The 17406-nt window shown below is 52.9% G+C and overlaps 1 protein-coding gene across 2 annotated transcripts in view; it reads left to right on the top strand.

Annotated features, from left to right (window-relative positions):
* Positions 1–17406, top strand: part of CADM4 (cell adhesion molecule 4) — a 1180582-nt gene that overhangs the window by 562399 nt on the left and 600777 nt on the right. The window lies entirely within an intron of this gene.

Here is a 17406-nt window from a genome sequence, read left to right as displayed (position 1 = left end):
CTCCTTTAACGAAAGGCACCCCACCTTATGCAAACGAGACTCCGGCCAGGACAACTGCTCGTCCCCGCCTCATCTGAAGGGGAAGCCGCATCCCTGGCCGGTGCGCAAGACCCAAGCGGGGGCCCGGCGCTCCCGAGGAAGCCAATTACTGCCCATCACGGCGGGCAGCTGCCCAGGCGTGTGACCGCCGCCGTGGAGGGGGCACTCGGCCGAGATATTGCGCCCTCCGCGCACCTCCTTCGCGTCCCTCCGTGCTCCCTTGCGTCCATGCCTCGGCCGCCACTGCCCGCTCCATCGCACGGGCTGTATGTCCACGGTGACCGGGCAGGGAGCCCTCCCGCCGCCCTGACCTTTCCCGCGCCGCCTCGCCTCGGCCCTGGCCCGGTGCTCGCTCTCCAGGGCTGCGGTAAGTCCCGCCCGAGGCTGCGGCCGCAGAGGGCCGCGCAAAGGTCGCGCTGACCTTTACCTCGGCCATGTAATGAGATTTAGAGCGGGCTCTCTGCTGGTAAACAGATGTGGGCCCCTATACATTCCAATGTGGGAGGGGGCGGACGCCTCTCAGGGCCGCTCCACTGCCCCTTCGCTGGAAGGGCCTCTCAGTGGCCAGAACTCTCCAGGGATTCTCTGCCGGATGTCTCCCCACTTCATTTGACGTCTCACGCAGGATCCCAGGCTGGCACACAGGGCTTCGCTTCCAAGGCAGGGCTCTCCCATGCCATGCTTGCGTGCGTGGTTTTGGTGCGGCGTCGGGTGCGGGGGCACCGCGCTTGGCGCGCAGCGGGCTGACTTCCATCAGGGTTCTGATCTCCCCCACCTCTTGGCCTCTCTCTGCAGCTGAGCCTGGCCCTGGAAGCCCCTTGCAGACGGCCCCTCGCTCTTCCACTGTCTTCTCTCTGAAGCCCTCCTCCTTCTGTAGCGCCAAGAGGCGCCACCTGTTCTACCCCCGCCCCTTGACAGGCGCACTTGAGAGGCAGTCCCACTGGGCCAGTGGCACGGAAGCTGGCAGAGGGCAGAACTCGAGCCACTTGGGGTCTTTCCGTCCCCTCGCACTCCTTACTGTAGACGTCATCAACCCAAGACCCCTTCAGGTGCTCATGTAAAGCGCTCTGATTCCTTCAGCTCGAGTTCGCGCTATATAAAGCTGCAAAAACATTAAAAAACGAGAGAGGTGCAGACAGCTAAACAAGTCTTCTTTCCAAGGTATGATACAATCCAAGGTGATAGTGTCAACTTTAGAAGTGCAGCCGACACGTGTTTCGTCATGCAATTCCTAATGCATCCTGACTTCATCAGGGCTTTAACACCTTTATTATATGTTACTACTGTAACCACCTGTTTAAGTATCCAATCAATTCGCGATGCCTATTTTAAGATGGCCGCCAGTCCGTGATGACGGGAGCCGCTTTATCGGGCGTTTGTGACCCGTACCTTTGGAGAATACGACAGATTGAGGATCATATTCTGACCGTGATGAAGTAACTTTGAGTGCACGGGTCACGCTACTAAACATTTTGTTCGTCATTGGGGGCCATATTATTACGGATTGTGTACGACAACAGATTTGGTTGTGCAGAGATGGTCGAATTGATTGGATACTTAAACAGATGGTTACAGTAGTAACATATAATAAAGGTGTTAACCCCTTCGCTGCGGGGGTTAATCCCCTGCTGTGCTGGGGGGGCGCGCACAGCGCCTGCATGCTCATGACGAGCTGAGCTCGTCACAGGTGCATTACCTGCCGTGGAACGCTCAGCACAGCAGGGGAATTATCCCCGCATGCGAGCGTTCCATGGGTCATGACTCGCCGGGGCTCATGACGAACTCAGCTCGTCATGAGCGTGGAAGAGCTTAAAGCCCTGATGAAGTCATGATGCTTTAGGAATTGCATGACGAAACACGTGTTGGCTGCACTTCTGAAGTTTACAGTATCACCTTGGATTGTATCTCAACACGAAGATTTGTGTTGAAACTGGAGAAATTCTGGACTTGTGATTACGGAATGGATTTGTGATCGATGGATATGAATAAGACTTGTAATTTGAATTGATCATTGAAAACCTCGATATCACCTTTGGGACATTAAACCAATTGTATGTGGAAGACCTGCACTTTGACCACTATTGTATTGTTTAACTTGTTTACTTTGATGTTTGATCTATTTTACTGTGCAGGGCTCAGGGAGGAATTGCTATGCAGTTTTGGCGGTGCCCATTTTGTTGGGACTTGTGGGATGGTCTGGTAACCGATCCCTCCATGCTTTAGAAGCAGTCATTTACGTTATGACCGTAGAACGCTCGCACGATGGGGAAATTCCCCTACTGTGCAAACGTTCTACACACACTGTCCCTCATGCCATTCCCTGAGATCCTCACCACCTGGTGTCCCTCACTCCATTCTCTGAGCCCCTCACTCCACTCGCTGTCCCTCACACCCTTCTCTGGACCCTCACTCCACTCGCTGTCCCTCACGCCCTTCTCTAGACCCTCACTCCACTCGCTGTCCCTCACGCCCTTCTCTAGACCCTCACTCCACTCGCTGTCCCTCACGCCCTTCTCTGAGCCCCTCACTCCACCCAGTGTCCCTCACGCCCTTCTCTGGACCCTCACTCCACTCGCTGTCCCTCACGCCCTTCTCTGAGCCCCTCACTCCACTCGCTGTCCCTCACACCCTTCTCTGGACCCTCACTCCACTCGCTGTCCCTCACGCCCTTCTCTAGACCCTCACTCCACTCGCTGTCCCTCACGCCCTTCTCTGAGCCCCTCACTCCACCCAGTGTCCCTCACGCCCTTCTCTGGACCCTCACTCCACTCGCTGTCCCTCACGCCCTTCTCTGAGCCCCTCACTCCACTCGCTGTCCCTCACGCCCTTCTCTGGACCCTCACTCCACTCGCTGTCCCTCAGACCCTTCTCTGGACCCTCACTCCACTTGCTGTCCCTCACGCCCTTCTCTGAGCCCCTCATTCCACTCATTGTCCCTCACACCATTCTCTGAGCCCCTCACTCCACTCGCTGTCCCTCACACCATTCTCTGAGCCCCTCACTCCACTCGCTGTCCCTCACACCATTTTCTGAGCCCCTCACTCCACTCGCTGTCCCTCACACCATTCTCTGAGCCCCTCACTCCACTCGCTGTCCCTCACGCCATTCTCTGAGCCCCTCACTCCACTCGCTGTCCCTCACGCCATTCTCTGAGCCCCTCACTCCACTCGCTGTCCCTCACGCCCTTCTCTGGACCCTCACTCCACTCGCTGTCCCTCACGCCCTTCTCTGGACCCTCACTCCACTCGCTGTCCCTCACGCCCTTCTCTGGACCCTCAATCCACTCATTGTCCCTCACACTCTTCTCTGGACCCTCAATCCACTCATTGTCCCTCACACCATTCTCTGAGCCCCTCACTCCACTCGCTGTCCCTCACGCCCTTCTCTGGACCTCACGCTCTTCTCTGGACCCTCACTCCACCCGGAGATCCTCACTCATTCTCTGAGCCCCTCTCTGCACCCGGAGTCCCTCACTCATTCTCTGAGGCCCTCACTCCACCCTGAGCCCCTCACGCCCTCCTCTGCGACCCTCACTCCACCCTGTGCCCCTCACACCCTCCTCTGCGACCCTCCCTCTTCCACCCCCGCCTCAGTCGGGGGAAGGTGAACGCACGCGCCCCCCCGCCGGGTACCACTGCAGCCTCCCTGGGATGGAGTCCGCTCCTCTCGGGGCGTCAGGCCCGGGCCCTGCTGAGTGTGAGCTCTGTTAATTGAACGGCTGTAATTGGCCTGGCTAAAAATCCCCTTACCCGAGACTGTCGGGTGATTTGCCATCACTGCACTCTGCTCCCACAGTGCACCGCGGTAGAGCAATCTGCATACCACTAAGCACGCCAAGAAAAGCCTTTCAGCGCTGAAGGGAAAAGCCATTGTCGTCGTGTGAGGCTGAGCAGATCTCGGCGCATGCGTGAGGGGTTGATGTGGGTGACGTGTGCGTGATGTGTCTGTGCGGGAAGTAAAACCACGCACCCGACGCCCTCACACCGGCACCACCCCTGGACCATGCTTGGAAGTCCGGGTTCAAACTCTGGCCAACTCCAGAGTCCAGTACTGATGCACGGACCCTCTCATGGCCAAGGAGACTGCTCCATCTAGGCAACACTGACACCCTCCGCCCAGAGCCCATCAGGTCACCCAGAGCCCACCCTCCCACACTCCACCCAGGCCCCATCAGGTAACACTCCACCCAGAGCCCATCAGGACACCCTCCGCCCAGAGCCCATCAGGTCACCCAGAGCCCACCCTCCCACACTCCACCCAGGCCCCATCAGGCCACACTCCACCCAGAGCCCATCAGGTCACACGCCACCCAGGGCCCCATCAGGTCACACTCCACCCAGGGCCCCATCAAGCCACACTCCACCCAGAGCCCATACAGTCATACTCTACCCAGAGCCCATCCAGTCATACTCCACCCAGAGCCCATCCAGTCATACTCCACCCAGAGCCCACCCAGTCATACTCCACCCAGAGCCCATACAGTCATACTCTACCCAGAGCCCATCCAGTCATACTCCACCCAGAGCCCATCCAGTCATACTCCACCCAGAGCCCACCCAGTCATACTCCACCCAGAGCCCATCCAGTCATACTCCACCCAGAGCCCACCCAGTCATACTCCACCCAGAGCCCACCCAGTCATACTCCACCCAGAGCCCATCCAGTCATACTCCACCCAGAGCCCATCCAGTCACACTCCACCCAGGGCCCCATCAAGTCACACTCCTCCAGAGCCCATACAGTCATACTCCACCCAGAGCCCACCCAGTCATACTCCACCCAGAGCCCATCCAGTCATACTCCACCCAGAGCCCATCCAGTCACACTCCACCCAGGGCCCCATCAAGTCACACTCCACCCAGGGCCCACCAGGTCACACTCCTCCAGAGCCCATACAGTCACACTCCACCCAGACCCCATCCAGTCATACTCCACCCAGAGCCCATCCAGTCATACTCCACCCAGAGCCCATCCAGTCACACTCCACCCAGGGCCCCATCAAGTCACACTCCACCCAGGGCCCACCAGGTCACACTCCTCCAGAGCCCATACAGTCATACTCCACCCAGAGCCCACCCAGTCATACTCCACCCAGAGCCCATCCAGTCATACTCCACCCAGAGCCCATCCAGTCATACTCCACCCAGAGCCCATCCAGTCACACTCCACCCAGGGCCCCATCAAGTCACACTCCACCCAGAGCCCACCCAGTCATACTCCACCCAGAGCCCACCCAGTCATACTCCACCCAGAGCCCATCCAGTCATACTCCACCCAGAGCCCATCCAGTCACACTCCACCCAGGGCCCCATCAAGTCACACTCCACCCAGGGCCCACCAGGTCACACTCCTCCAGAGCCCATACAGTCATACTCCACCCAGAGCCCACCCAGTCATACTCCACCCAGAGCCCATCCAGTCATACTCCACCCAGAGCCCATCCAGTCATACTCCACCCAGAGCCCATCAGGTCACACGCCACCCAGGGCCCCATCAGGTCACACTCCACCCAGGGCGCCATCAAGTCACACTCCACCCAGGGCCCCATCAGGTCACACTCCACCCAGGGCCCCATCAAGTCACACTCCACCCAGACCCCATCAGATCACACTCCACCCAGAGCCCATACAGTCATACTCTACCCAGAGCCCATCCAGTCATACTCCACCCAGAGCCCATCCAGTCATACTCCACCCAGAGCCCATCCAGTCATACTCCACCCAGAGCCCATCAGGTCACACTCCACCCAGAGCCCATCAGGTCACACTCCACCCAGGGCCCCATCAAGTCACACTCCACCCAGGGCCCCATCAAGTCACACTCCACCCAGAGCCCATACAGTCATACTCCACCCAGAGCCCACCCAGTCACACTCCACCCAGAGCCCATCCAGTCATACTCCACCCAGGGCCCCATCAGGTCACACTCCACCCAGGGCCCCATCAAGTCACACTCCACCCAGGGCCCCATCAAGTCACACTCCACCCAGGGCCCCATCAAGTCACACTCCACCCAGAGCCCATACAGTCATACTCTACCCAGAGCCCATCCAGTCATACTCCACCCAGAGCCCATCCAGTCATACTCCACCCAGAGCCCATCCAGTCATACTCCACCCAGAGCCCATCCAGTCATACTCCACCCAGGGCCCCATCAGGTCACACTCCACCCAGGGCCCCATCAAGTCACACTCCACCCAGGGCCCCATCAAGTCACACTCCACCCAGAGCCCATACAGTCATACTCTACCCAGAGCCCATCCAGTCATACTCCACCCAGAGCCCATCCAGTCATACTCCACCCAGAGCCCATCCAGTCATACTCCACCCAGATACTTATCTGGTCACACTCCATTCGCAGTTCCACCTAAGCACACTCCATGTAGTGTCTAACCAGGCATACTCCTTCCAGATCCTCACCCAGCCATACTCCACCCAGAGCCCACTCCGTCACACTCCACCCAGAGCCCACTCAGTCACACTCCACCCAGAGTTCACTCCGTCACACTCCACCCAGAGCCCACTCACTCACATTCCACCCAGATGCCTCTTTGGTCATATTATATCCAGAGTCGTGGGTCTGACCTAAAGCCAATCCTTAAACCCAGACAGAGCACTGTGTCTGACTTTGGGTGAACAGATGAGCAAGTGAAACAAGCATTGACAAAGCCAAAAGATCTTGCCACAAGAGCCATTAGCTTTACCAATGGTTTCCTCAGTGAAAGGGGAAAAACGTCATATTGCACTTTTTATTGGTATCAGGGTGGAACGATGGGGTGAGAGGCAGAATAGTGGGTCTGAACTGAAACCTGGGCGTAAAACCCGGGCAGTGTAGGGGGACACGCCCTAAAACCATTGAGGCCCGGGGAGCGCAATGGGTCTGGCCTAAGGTTCTCTAATGACCCCAACTGATCAGGGGCGCCACATCCCAGCCCTGGGCTAGTATTCTATGAATTGTAGTCTTTCTTCATTGCAACTTTACAAAGAGGTCCCATGATTGGACACTCAGTCCGCGTCGGCATGAAGCCACCTGGTGAGGTCAGACAGGGCTTGAACCCTCGTGGCCCACAGGGGAACAGTGAAATAACTTTTTGTCATGGTTCCTGTTCTGTGTTCTGTTCAATGGCTCGGATTGGTCGAACATCTCTCATAGGAAACAATGGACCAATGCTATCCTATGGGAAACCAGCACCACGGTCAGCGGTGGAGCTGTCCGCAGTGCTGAAACATTGGACACTGAAGTCCATGGAGTGACAATGGGTACTGTGAGACAAGGCACACTGCTGCATAAAGTATTAACGCCTTTTCTTGCTCCTTTGAGAAGTAAACAAAATATGAATACGCCAAATCAAAGGAAATATAAATTCCAGGCCCTAGGGTACAAGAACACCTGTTTGGCCATCACTTGGGGATGGAGCTGGTTGCTACAGTGGTGTTAAGTGTAGATCAGGACGCTGTGGTTTTAACTGTAGGTTAGGGTACTTGTGTTGTGGTATAAACTGGGCCTTGTGGCCGGTGCTGTGGTTCTATTCACTGTAGGCCAGGAGGCCGGTGCTTTGGTTCTATTCACTGTAGGTCAGGAGGTTGGTGCTGTGGTTCTATTCACTGTAGGTCAGGAGGCTGGTGCTGTAGGCCAGGAGGCCGGTGCTGTGGTTCTATTCACTGTAGGTCAGGAGGTTGGTGCTGTGGTTCTATTCACTGTAGGTCAGGAGGCTGGTGCTGTAGGCCAGGAGGCCGGTGCTGTGGTTCTATTCACTGTAGGTCAGGAGGTTGGTGCTGTGGTTCTAATCACTGTAGGTCAGGAGGCTGGTGCTGTAGGTCAGGAGGCTGGTGCTGTGGTTCTATTCACTGTAGGCCAGGAGGCCGGTGCTGTGGTCCTATTCACTGTAGGCCAGGAGCCCGGTGCTGTGGTTCTATTCACTGTAGGCCAGGAGGCCGGTGCTGTGGTTCTATTCACTGTAGGCCAGGAGGCCGGTGCTGTGATTCTATTCACTGTAGGTCAGGAGGTTGGTGCTGTGGTTCTATTCACTGTAGGCCAGGAGGCCGGTGCTGTGGTTCTATTCACTGTAGGCCAGGAGGCCGGTGCTGTGGTCCTATTCACTGTAGGCCAGGAGCCCGGTGCTGTGGTTCTATTCACTGTAGGCCAGGAGGCCGGTGCTGTGGTTCTATTCACTGTAGGCCAGGAGGCCGGTGCTGTGATTCTATTCACTGTAGGTCCGGAGGTTGGTGCTGTGGTTCTATTCACTGTAGGTCAGGAGGCTGGTGCTGTAGGTCAGGAGGCTGGTGCTGTGGTTCTATTCACTGTAGGCCAGGAGGCCGGTGCTGTGGTTCTATTCACTGTAGGCCAGGAGGCCGGTGCTGTGGTTCTATTCACTGTAGGTCCGGAGGTTGGTGCTGTGGTTCTAATCACTGTAGGTCAGGAGGCTGGTGCTGTAGGCCAGGAGGCCGGTGCTGTGGTTCTATTCACTGTAGGTCTGGAGGTTGGTGCTGTGGTTCTAATCACTGTAGGTCAGGAGGCTGGTGCTGTAGGTCAGGAGGCTGGTGCTGTGGTTCTATTCACTGTAGGCCAGGAGGCCGGTGCTGTGGTTCTATTCACTGTAGGCCAGGAGGCCGGTGCTGTGGTTCTATTCACTGTAGGTCCGGAGGTTGGTGCTGTGGTTCTATTCACTGTAGGTCAGGAGGCTGGTGCTGTAGTTCAGGAGGCTGGTGCTGTGGTTCTATTCACTGTAGGCCAGGAGGCCGGTGCTGTGGTTCTATTCACTGTAGGCCAGGAGGCCGGTGCTGTGGTTCTATTCACTGTAGGCCAGGAGGCCGGTGCTGTGGTTCTATTCACTGTAGGTCCGGAGGTTGGTGCTGTGGTTCTAATCACTGTAGGTCAGGAGGCTGGTGCTGTAGGCCAGGAGGCCGGTGCTGTGGTTCTATTCACTGTAGGTCCGGAGGTTGGTGCTGTGGTTCTAATCACTGTAGGTCAGGAGGCTGGTGCTGTAGGTCAGGAGGCTGGTGCTGTGGTTCTATTCACTGTAGGCCAGGAGGCCGGTGCTGTGGTTCTATTCACTGTAGGCCAGGAGGCCGGTGCTGTGGTTCTATTCACTGTAGGTCCGGAGGTTGGTGCTGTGGTTCTATTCACTGTAGGTCAGGAGGCTGGTGCTGTAGTTCAGGAGGCTGGTGCTGTGGTCCTATTCACTGTAGGTCAGGGGGCTGGTGCTGTGGTTCTATTCACTGTAGGCCCAGAGGCTGGTGCTGTGGTTCTATTCACTGTAGGTCAGGAGGCTGTTGCTGTGGTTCTAATCACTGTAGGTCAGGAGGCTGTTGCTGTGGTTCTATTCACTGTAGGTCAGGAGGCTGGTGCTGTAGGTCAGGAGGCTGGTGCTGTGGTTCTATTCACTGTAGGTCAGGGGGCTGGTGCTGTGGTTCTATTTACTGTAGGTCAGGAGGCTGGTGCTGTGGTTCTATTTACTGTAGGTCAGGAGGCTGGTGCTGTGGTTCTATTCACTGTAGGCCAGGAGGCTGGTGCTGTGGTTCTATTCACTGTAGTTCAGGAGGCTGGTGCTGTGGTTCTATTCACTGTAGGTCAGGAGGCTGGTGTTGTGGTATCCACTGTAGCTCCTAGAGCTGTACTAACACAGTGTCTCACTCACTGCAGTCACAGACCAGGTACGGTGACATATGCTCCCCACTGTCGGGTGCGGCCGCGCGCCACAGTGACGGCAGGCCTCTAATCCTCGAGACAGCTCCTGCAGTCCCCTCTTTGCTGGCTCCACAGGGCATGAAGGAGTGAAATGGTTTAATGACAGGATGCAAAACAAATGCAAATCTTGCTCACTGTCCCCATGGCAACTGGCACTGAGATCTGACTGACTGAGGTGCAGCGTGGCGGAAGGCCTGGCTGGCTTCCTCCACAGAGAGAGAGAGAGAGAGAGAGTACTTACTACACAGTGGTGCGTGTGCCAACGTGTGCGTCACTGCACCTCTCTTCACACGACGGACTCAGTGTCACTATCACACGACTGATTGCGTCCGCACTCACTCACGGTATCTGTCACTGCGGACGTTGTCTGTCGTCACTCACTGTCACCATCGCACTATGGAGGCGTCGGTCTTTACTTACTGTCTCTAGGCACCCTGAGAAAAGTGTCGGCCTCTCTAGATATCTCACACTGCGGTCGGGGCCTGCGCTCACACTCTCTTTACACTGCGGTCAGTGCCTGCGGTGACGCTCACACGGTGTGTCACACTGCGGTCGGTGCCTGTGCTCACACGGTGTGTCACACTGCGGTCGGTGCCTGTGCTCACACGGTGTGTCACACTGCGGTCGGGGCCTGCGCTCACACTCTCTTTACACTGCGGTCGGTGCGGTCAGTGCCTGCGGTGACGCTCACACGGTGTGTCACACTGCGGTCGGTGCAAAAAAGGAAGCAGAGAACTCTGGGTAGTTCTCAAGTTTAGATGGAAAGCAGCTCCTGTTAGAGCACTCTCAACACCAGTGACACTCTAGATCTGCTCACCTCAAATGACTGCTTTTTCTATCATTTCTATCAAAGTCTTTAAGCATAGGATTAGCAGAGTGCTATCCACGCCGAGCTAGAAAAGGACAAAGTCTTTTGCCATTTCTACAGCAAAGTCTTTAAGCGTAGGACTAGCACAGTGCTGTTCATGCTGAGCTGTAAAAAGACAAAAGCCATTTACCACTCCAGGCACAGTATTATAGCTTTGAATTGGTAAAATACCGAACAAGCCAACTCTCTTTACACTGCGGTCGGTGCCTGCGCTCACACGGTGTCTCTTTCACACTGCGGTCGGTGCCTGCGATCACACGGTGTCACACTGCAGTCGGTGCCTGCGCTCACATGGTGTGTCACACTGCGGTCGGTGCCTGTGTTCAGACAATGTCTCTTTCACACTGCAGTCAGTGCCTGTGCTCACACGGTGTCTCTTTCACACTGTGACAGTCACCTGTCCTCACACACTGTCTCTTCCCACTATCTTTGGTGCCCGTGCTCATACGCTGTCTCTTTTCACACTGTGGCAGGCCCCTGTGTTCACACACTGTCTCTTCACACTGTGGATGGCGTCTGTCCTTACACACTGTCCCTTTCAAACGACACTACGAAGGGTGCCTGTTCGACTCCTCACACGTGGTCTCCATAACAAAAAAGGCATCTTTTCTCGGGTCTTCATGTACTCTAAGGAGTTCTGTGTTCTTAAAGATTTGTTGCAAATTGATCACACTGCCAGCGTGTCTATATCACTCCTTGAATGGCCATGTGTCCGTCCACTGTCTTTGTATATCAAGCACAATGTCAGTCAGTGTCAGTCAGTCTCACTCACTTCTATCACTCTGTGACTAGCGTCTCTTCTTCCTTGGTGACTCGATCACACCAAGGGCAGTGTTTGTCCTGACTCACTGTTGGCTTGGCACTGTGTATGGGGTCTCTTCTCACCCAGTTAGTATCATACCGAGGTCAGTGCCCGTCCTAGCTTAGTGTCTATAACACCCTATTAAAAATGCCTGTCCTCTCTCAGTCTCTCTGTTGCACTGCGGGTCAGCAGCCTTCGACACCGTATGCCACCGCATCCTAATCACCCGTCTCTTCAACACAGGGATCCAAGGAAAGGGCCTGGACTGGATCACCTCGTTCCTCTCCGACAGAACCCAGAGAGTCCGCCTCCTTCCCTTCCGCTCAGAAGCCACTGAGATCATCTGCGGCGTACCCCAAGGCTCCTCGCTCAGCCCAACCCTCTCCAACATCTACCTGAGCCCCCTCGCCGCTGTCGCACGCAAACATAGCATCAACATCATCTCCTATGCCGACGACACCCAGCTGATACTCTCCCTCACCAAAGACCCAGCCACCGCCAAAACCAACCTACAGGAAGGAATGAAAGACGTCGCAGAATGGATGAAGCTCAGCCGCCTGAAGCTGAACTCAGACAAGACGGAAGTCCTCATCCTCAGACAATCCCCTTCTGCCTGGGACGACTCCTGGTGGCCTCAGCACTGGGCTCCGCACCGACACCCTCGGACCACGCACGCAACCTGGGATTCATCCTGGACTCCTCCCTCATGATGACCAAGCAAGTCAACGCCATCTCGCCATTATGTTTCAACACCCTGCGCATGCTCCGAAAGATCTTCTGGTGGATCCCTACCGAAACTAGAAAGACGGTCACCCAGGCCCTCGTCACCAGCCGACTGGACTACGGAAACGCCCTATACGCAGGAACCACCTCCAAACTTCAGAAACGACTACAACGCATACAGAACGCCTCCACACGACTCATCCTAGACATCCCTCGCCACAGCCACATATCCGCCCACCTGAGAAACCTGCACTGGCTCCCCGTCAACAAGAGGATCGCATTCAGGCTCCTCACCCGCGCACACAAAGCGCTCCACGACATGGGCCCCGAATACCTCAACAACCGCCTCTCGTTCCACACTCCCACCCGCCAACTCCGCTCTGCCAGCCTCGCCCTCGCCACCGTCCCACGGATTTGCAGAACCACCGCCGGAGGAAGATCGTTCTCCTACCTGGCAGCCAAGACATGGAACTCCCTCCCCGCACACCTACGAATGACCCAGGACCATCTCACCTAAAGGAAACACCTCAAGACCTGGCTTTTTGAGCAGTAGCGGCACCCCACCCCCCCCACACCCCTTTTCAGCGCCTTGAGACCCTCAGGGGTGAGTAGCGCGCTCTATAAATGTTTTGATTAATTGAAATCCTAATGCAAAGAATGCACCCATACTGGTGCAGTGCTGGACTTGGCCCTCTCTGCTGGGTCACTCTCAAACATTTTGCCTTCACCTCTCCTGTTGTCTGAACCAGATATATTTTTTTAGGACACTATGCACTTTACCACGGCTAACCAGTGCTAATGTATTTGTGCTCACTCCCCTAAACATGGCAAAATTGGCTTACACCCAATCACCACATTTAATTAACTCACTAGTCCTTATTAAAGTGGTACCACATAAATGCAGGGCTTGTAAATCAAATGCTAGTAGTGGGCCTGCAGCACTTATCGTGCCACCCACTTCAGCAGTCTTATAAAACATGTCTCCATTGCAGCCTGTGTGCAGTTTTAAACTGCCAACTCAACTTGGCAAAATAACCCTTTGCCAGCCAGGCCTAAACTTTCTATTTTAATACAGATATGTCATCCCTGAGGTAGGCCCAAAACAAATCTTACGTCAAGGTGCAAGATATTTAAAAAGTTTGATGTGCACTTTTAAGTTTTACATGTCCTGATAGTCAAAAACGACTAAATTCGTTTTTCACTACTGTGAGGCCTACCCCTCCCACAGGTGAACATTGGGTTACCGTATTTCATTTAATAAGTGCTAACTTCTGTTTGGGAGCAGGTAAAATTGTCCTTTTGGGACTCAAATGACTTGTAATTTAAAATCCTCTTTAACGATAAAGTCAGATTTTAGACTACAATTTTGAAAACACCGCTTTTAGAAAGTTTGCATTTTCCTGCCCTGAACATTCTAAGACCTTCTAGGAGTTTCCAACTGCCTGGGCCCGTAATGAGCTCAGACGGTGATCAATTGGAGCTGGGTGTAGCTGGGAGAGGGACATCCTGCCAGGATGGGAGGGGCGGAGTAGTTCCCTGCCTCACTTACATTTCGATGGAGCTGCCTCAGGAGGCTCACAAAGAATTTGACACAAAGCGGTTTTCATCACAGACATCTTGGGACATGTGCTGGTAAGAAGGGAATTTCAGAACCACCTGTGTGGGGGGAGTGGGGGAATATAAGAAGTGGTGAACCCATTCTACAGTTCACTCCTGGATTTGCAGAAGACTACAGAGAAACAGACTTGCTCTTGAGAGGACTGCTGTGCTGCTTGAGGCCTGCCCTGTTTCTCTGAACGATGCCCTCCTGCTTTAGGCCTGCCTTGTTCTTCAGGAGATTTCCCTGCTGCTTGAGGCATGTTTTCTGCTTGGAAGAGAAAGGGTCAGCTCCTTCAACTCAGGACTACCATAGTGACTCGAAATGGCTACCAGCATCCAACAAACTCCAGAGGTTTCCCTTTAACTGCTCAGCCGACCAACTGCAACTGTTACTGCCTGGACCTGCAACTGGACCAGCATGAGTCCTGCTGGCCTCTGCCATAGTGAGTTCCTCATTCCCAAGAGTTGCCTCCCCTTGTCCTGGACCCTTTGCTTACATCAGTTGAGCTCCTTCTGCGAAATCCTGAGGTTTTGAACTTTGCGTGCCAGACTTTGAGAAGATAAACTTTTTTCAGTGGGACTAACCTGGTCTCTTTATTCGTCTGGCACTCCATTGCGATTGCCCTAAACGTGTGACTTTGTCCCAGTCTGGTTCAACCAGATACCTACAGTTTTAGCTTTCTCTTTCTTGGCGCTATTTTTCCTTTAAAAAGTTCTAATGATTAGATTTTTGTTGTTTTGGTCTCCTGTTATTTATAACATTTTACTCTATTTTTCTAAAGTGGCGAGGGATTTGCCTTGTGTTGTGTTTTTACTTTATTACTGTTTGTGTGCTGCATAGATGTATTGAATGCAGTGACTCTAAGTTAAGCCTGGCTGCTTTTGTGCCTAGCTACCAGAGGGTTAATCTCAGGTTAATTTAGTGTCTTTTGTGGTTCACCCTGACAAAGATTGTCAATCAAAAAGCCAATTTCACACATGCAGGAAGCCAGGCATGGGCCGGGGAATCCTGACTGCTATGGTGTCTGTTTTCACAGAGAGTTGATAATGCACAACCGGCATTTTCTGCTCTAACTCAGGGTCTTCTCCACGTTGACGGGGGGGGGGGTGGTCTGGGTGGGTATGTCTTCACCCAGTTCCTCCATCGTATTGAGGATAGTGTCTGACCTCACACAGTGTTGTGACATTACCGGCTGTATCTCTTCTGCTCCAGATGATCTTTGTTCTCATTCAGTGTTTCTGTCGCACATGCATGTTGTCTATCTTCATTCAGTGTCTCTGTCACACTAAGAATGATGTCTGTCGTTCGTGTTTCACTTTCTACCACACTCCAGATGATGTTTGTCCTCACTCGGTGTACATCGTAGACCAAATTATCTTTGTCCTCACTCAGTGTTTCTGTCGCACGTGGATAGATAAGGTTCGTCTTCACGCAGTGTCTCTGTTAAACTATTGCTAGTATCTGACCGGCTCAATATTGTTGGCACAATTCCACCATTTCCCGCCTTACTTTTATCTGTCACACTGCGGATGATGTTTGTCCTCACTGATTACTTCTATCCTACAGTGAATGATGATTGTCCTCATTCATTATCTCAAGCACACTGTGGATGGTGTTTGTCTTCAGTCAATGTCTCTGTCGCACATGGATGATTATTCTCCTCACTCATTACCTCTTTCACACTATGGATGATGTTTAGCCTGACTCATTATTTCTTTCACAGTGTGGTTGATGATTGTCTTCACTCAGTGTCTCCATCATAAGAATGATTGTTCTCCTCACTCATTATTTCTATCACACTGTGGATGATGTTTGTCCTCACTCAGCATCTCTGTCAACACTGTGGATGATGTTTGTCCTCACTCAGTGATAGTATCTGATCCCATACAATGTTTTTGATACACTCATGTCAAATTCTGGCCTCACAGATTCTCTTTATCACACTGCACATAGTTTTGCCCTTACTTAGTGTCTCTACAACACTGCAGGTGATGTTTTTCCTCACTTAGTGTCTCTATAACACGGTGTATGGTATCTGATCTGATCTCATGCAGTGTTGCTGGAACACTGCTGCCTATTTCTACCCTCATTCATTCTCTCTATCACACTGTGAATAGTGTCTGTCTTCACTCAGTTTTCCACAGTGTGGGTGATGTTTGCTATCACTCAGTGTCTCTATGACTCTGTGTATAGTATCGGATCTCACACAGTGTTGTTATAACACTGCCGCTATTTTCTGCCCTCTTTCAGAATCTTTCACACCGTGCGGGTGATGTTTGTCATCACTCAGTGTTTCTATGACCCTGAGTATAGTATTTGATCCCATACAGTGTTGTTAGTAGACTGCTGCTATTGTCTACCCTCGTTCAGTATTTCTATCACACTGTGGATGGTATTTGTCTTCACTCAGAATATCACAGTGCGGGTGATGTTTGTCGTCACTCAGTGTTTCTATGACACTGAGTATAGTATTTGATCCCATACAGTGTTGTTAGTAGACTGCTGCTATTGTCTGCCCTCGTTCGGTATTGCTATCACACTGTGGATGGTATTTGTTCTCACTCAGAATATCACAGTGCGGGTGATGTTTGTCGTCACTCAGTGTCTCTATGACACTGTGTATAATATTTGATCTCACACAGTGTTGCTGAAACTCTGCTGTTATTTTCTGCCCTTGTTCAGTATCTCACACTGTTGATAATGTTTGTCTCAGCTTAGAGTCCCTACCATGCTGCGGCTGATGTTTGTCCTCACTCAGTGTCTCGAAGACACTGTGGATAGTATTTGATCTTCTACAGTGTTGCTGAAGCACTTAGACTGTTTGCTGCCATCGTTCAGTATTTCTATCACACTGTGGATGGTATTTATCCTCACTCAGAATATCACAGTGCGGGTGATGTTTGCCATCACTCAGTGTCTCTATGACACTGTGTATAATATCTGAACTCATGCAGTGTTACTGAAACACTTATGCTATGTTCTGCACTTGTTTAGTATCTCTCTCACACTGTTGATAATGTTTGTCTCAGCTAAGTGTCCCTACCATGCTGCGGCTGATGTTTGTCCTCACTCAGTGTCTTCAAGACACTGTGGATAGTATTTGATCTTCCACAGTGTTTCTGAAATACTTGAACAGTTTTTGCCCTCGTTCAGTATTTCTCTCACACTATGGACAATGTTTGCCTCTACTTAGTGTCCCTCGGTGTTTCATTTGTTTAAAAAGAGTGAGTGCCAGGGCCTTTGTCAGGAGGCCCACCGCTGCTTGCACCACCCTTTGCTATTGCCAGCACTACCAATCACAGTACCTACACAACTCCAAACTATCACCATGCTACATGTGCGACAATTCAGACTGTTTGAGGCCCCCAAAGTTATAAGAATTGCTTAGGTGGCAGGTATTCGTAGTTTTTAGTGTATATTGAACTAATAAACAACTCTTGTTCGGCCGATCTCTAAATTACACAAACGGTGGCACCATGGCATAAGTGCTGGTATTCAAAATGAAGTGGCGAGCACTGCAAACCGCTGGCTCAAATTAAGCACTGGTATCCCTTCCACGCTGTGGCCGATGTTAATCTTCACTCAGTGTCTCCTTGACACTGTGGATAGTATTTGATCTCCCACAGTGTTTGTTGTAGGCACTAACCCTGGGCAATGAACTCCACCTTTGTGGTGATTTGTTGACTA

This window comes from Lissotriton helveticus, chromosome 7 (genome assembly GCF_964261635.1).
Source record: "Lissotriton helveticus chromosome 7, aLisHel1.1, whole genome shotgun sequence".
Classification (NCBI taxonomy): domain Eukaryota; kingdom Metazoa; phylum Chordata; class Amphibia; order Caudata; family Salamandridae; genus Lissotriton; species Lissotriton helveticus.
Note: the sequence above shows the minus strand (reverse complement) of the source record. Positions and strands in the feature narration are given on the sequence as shown.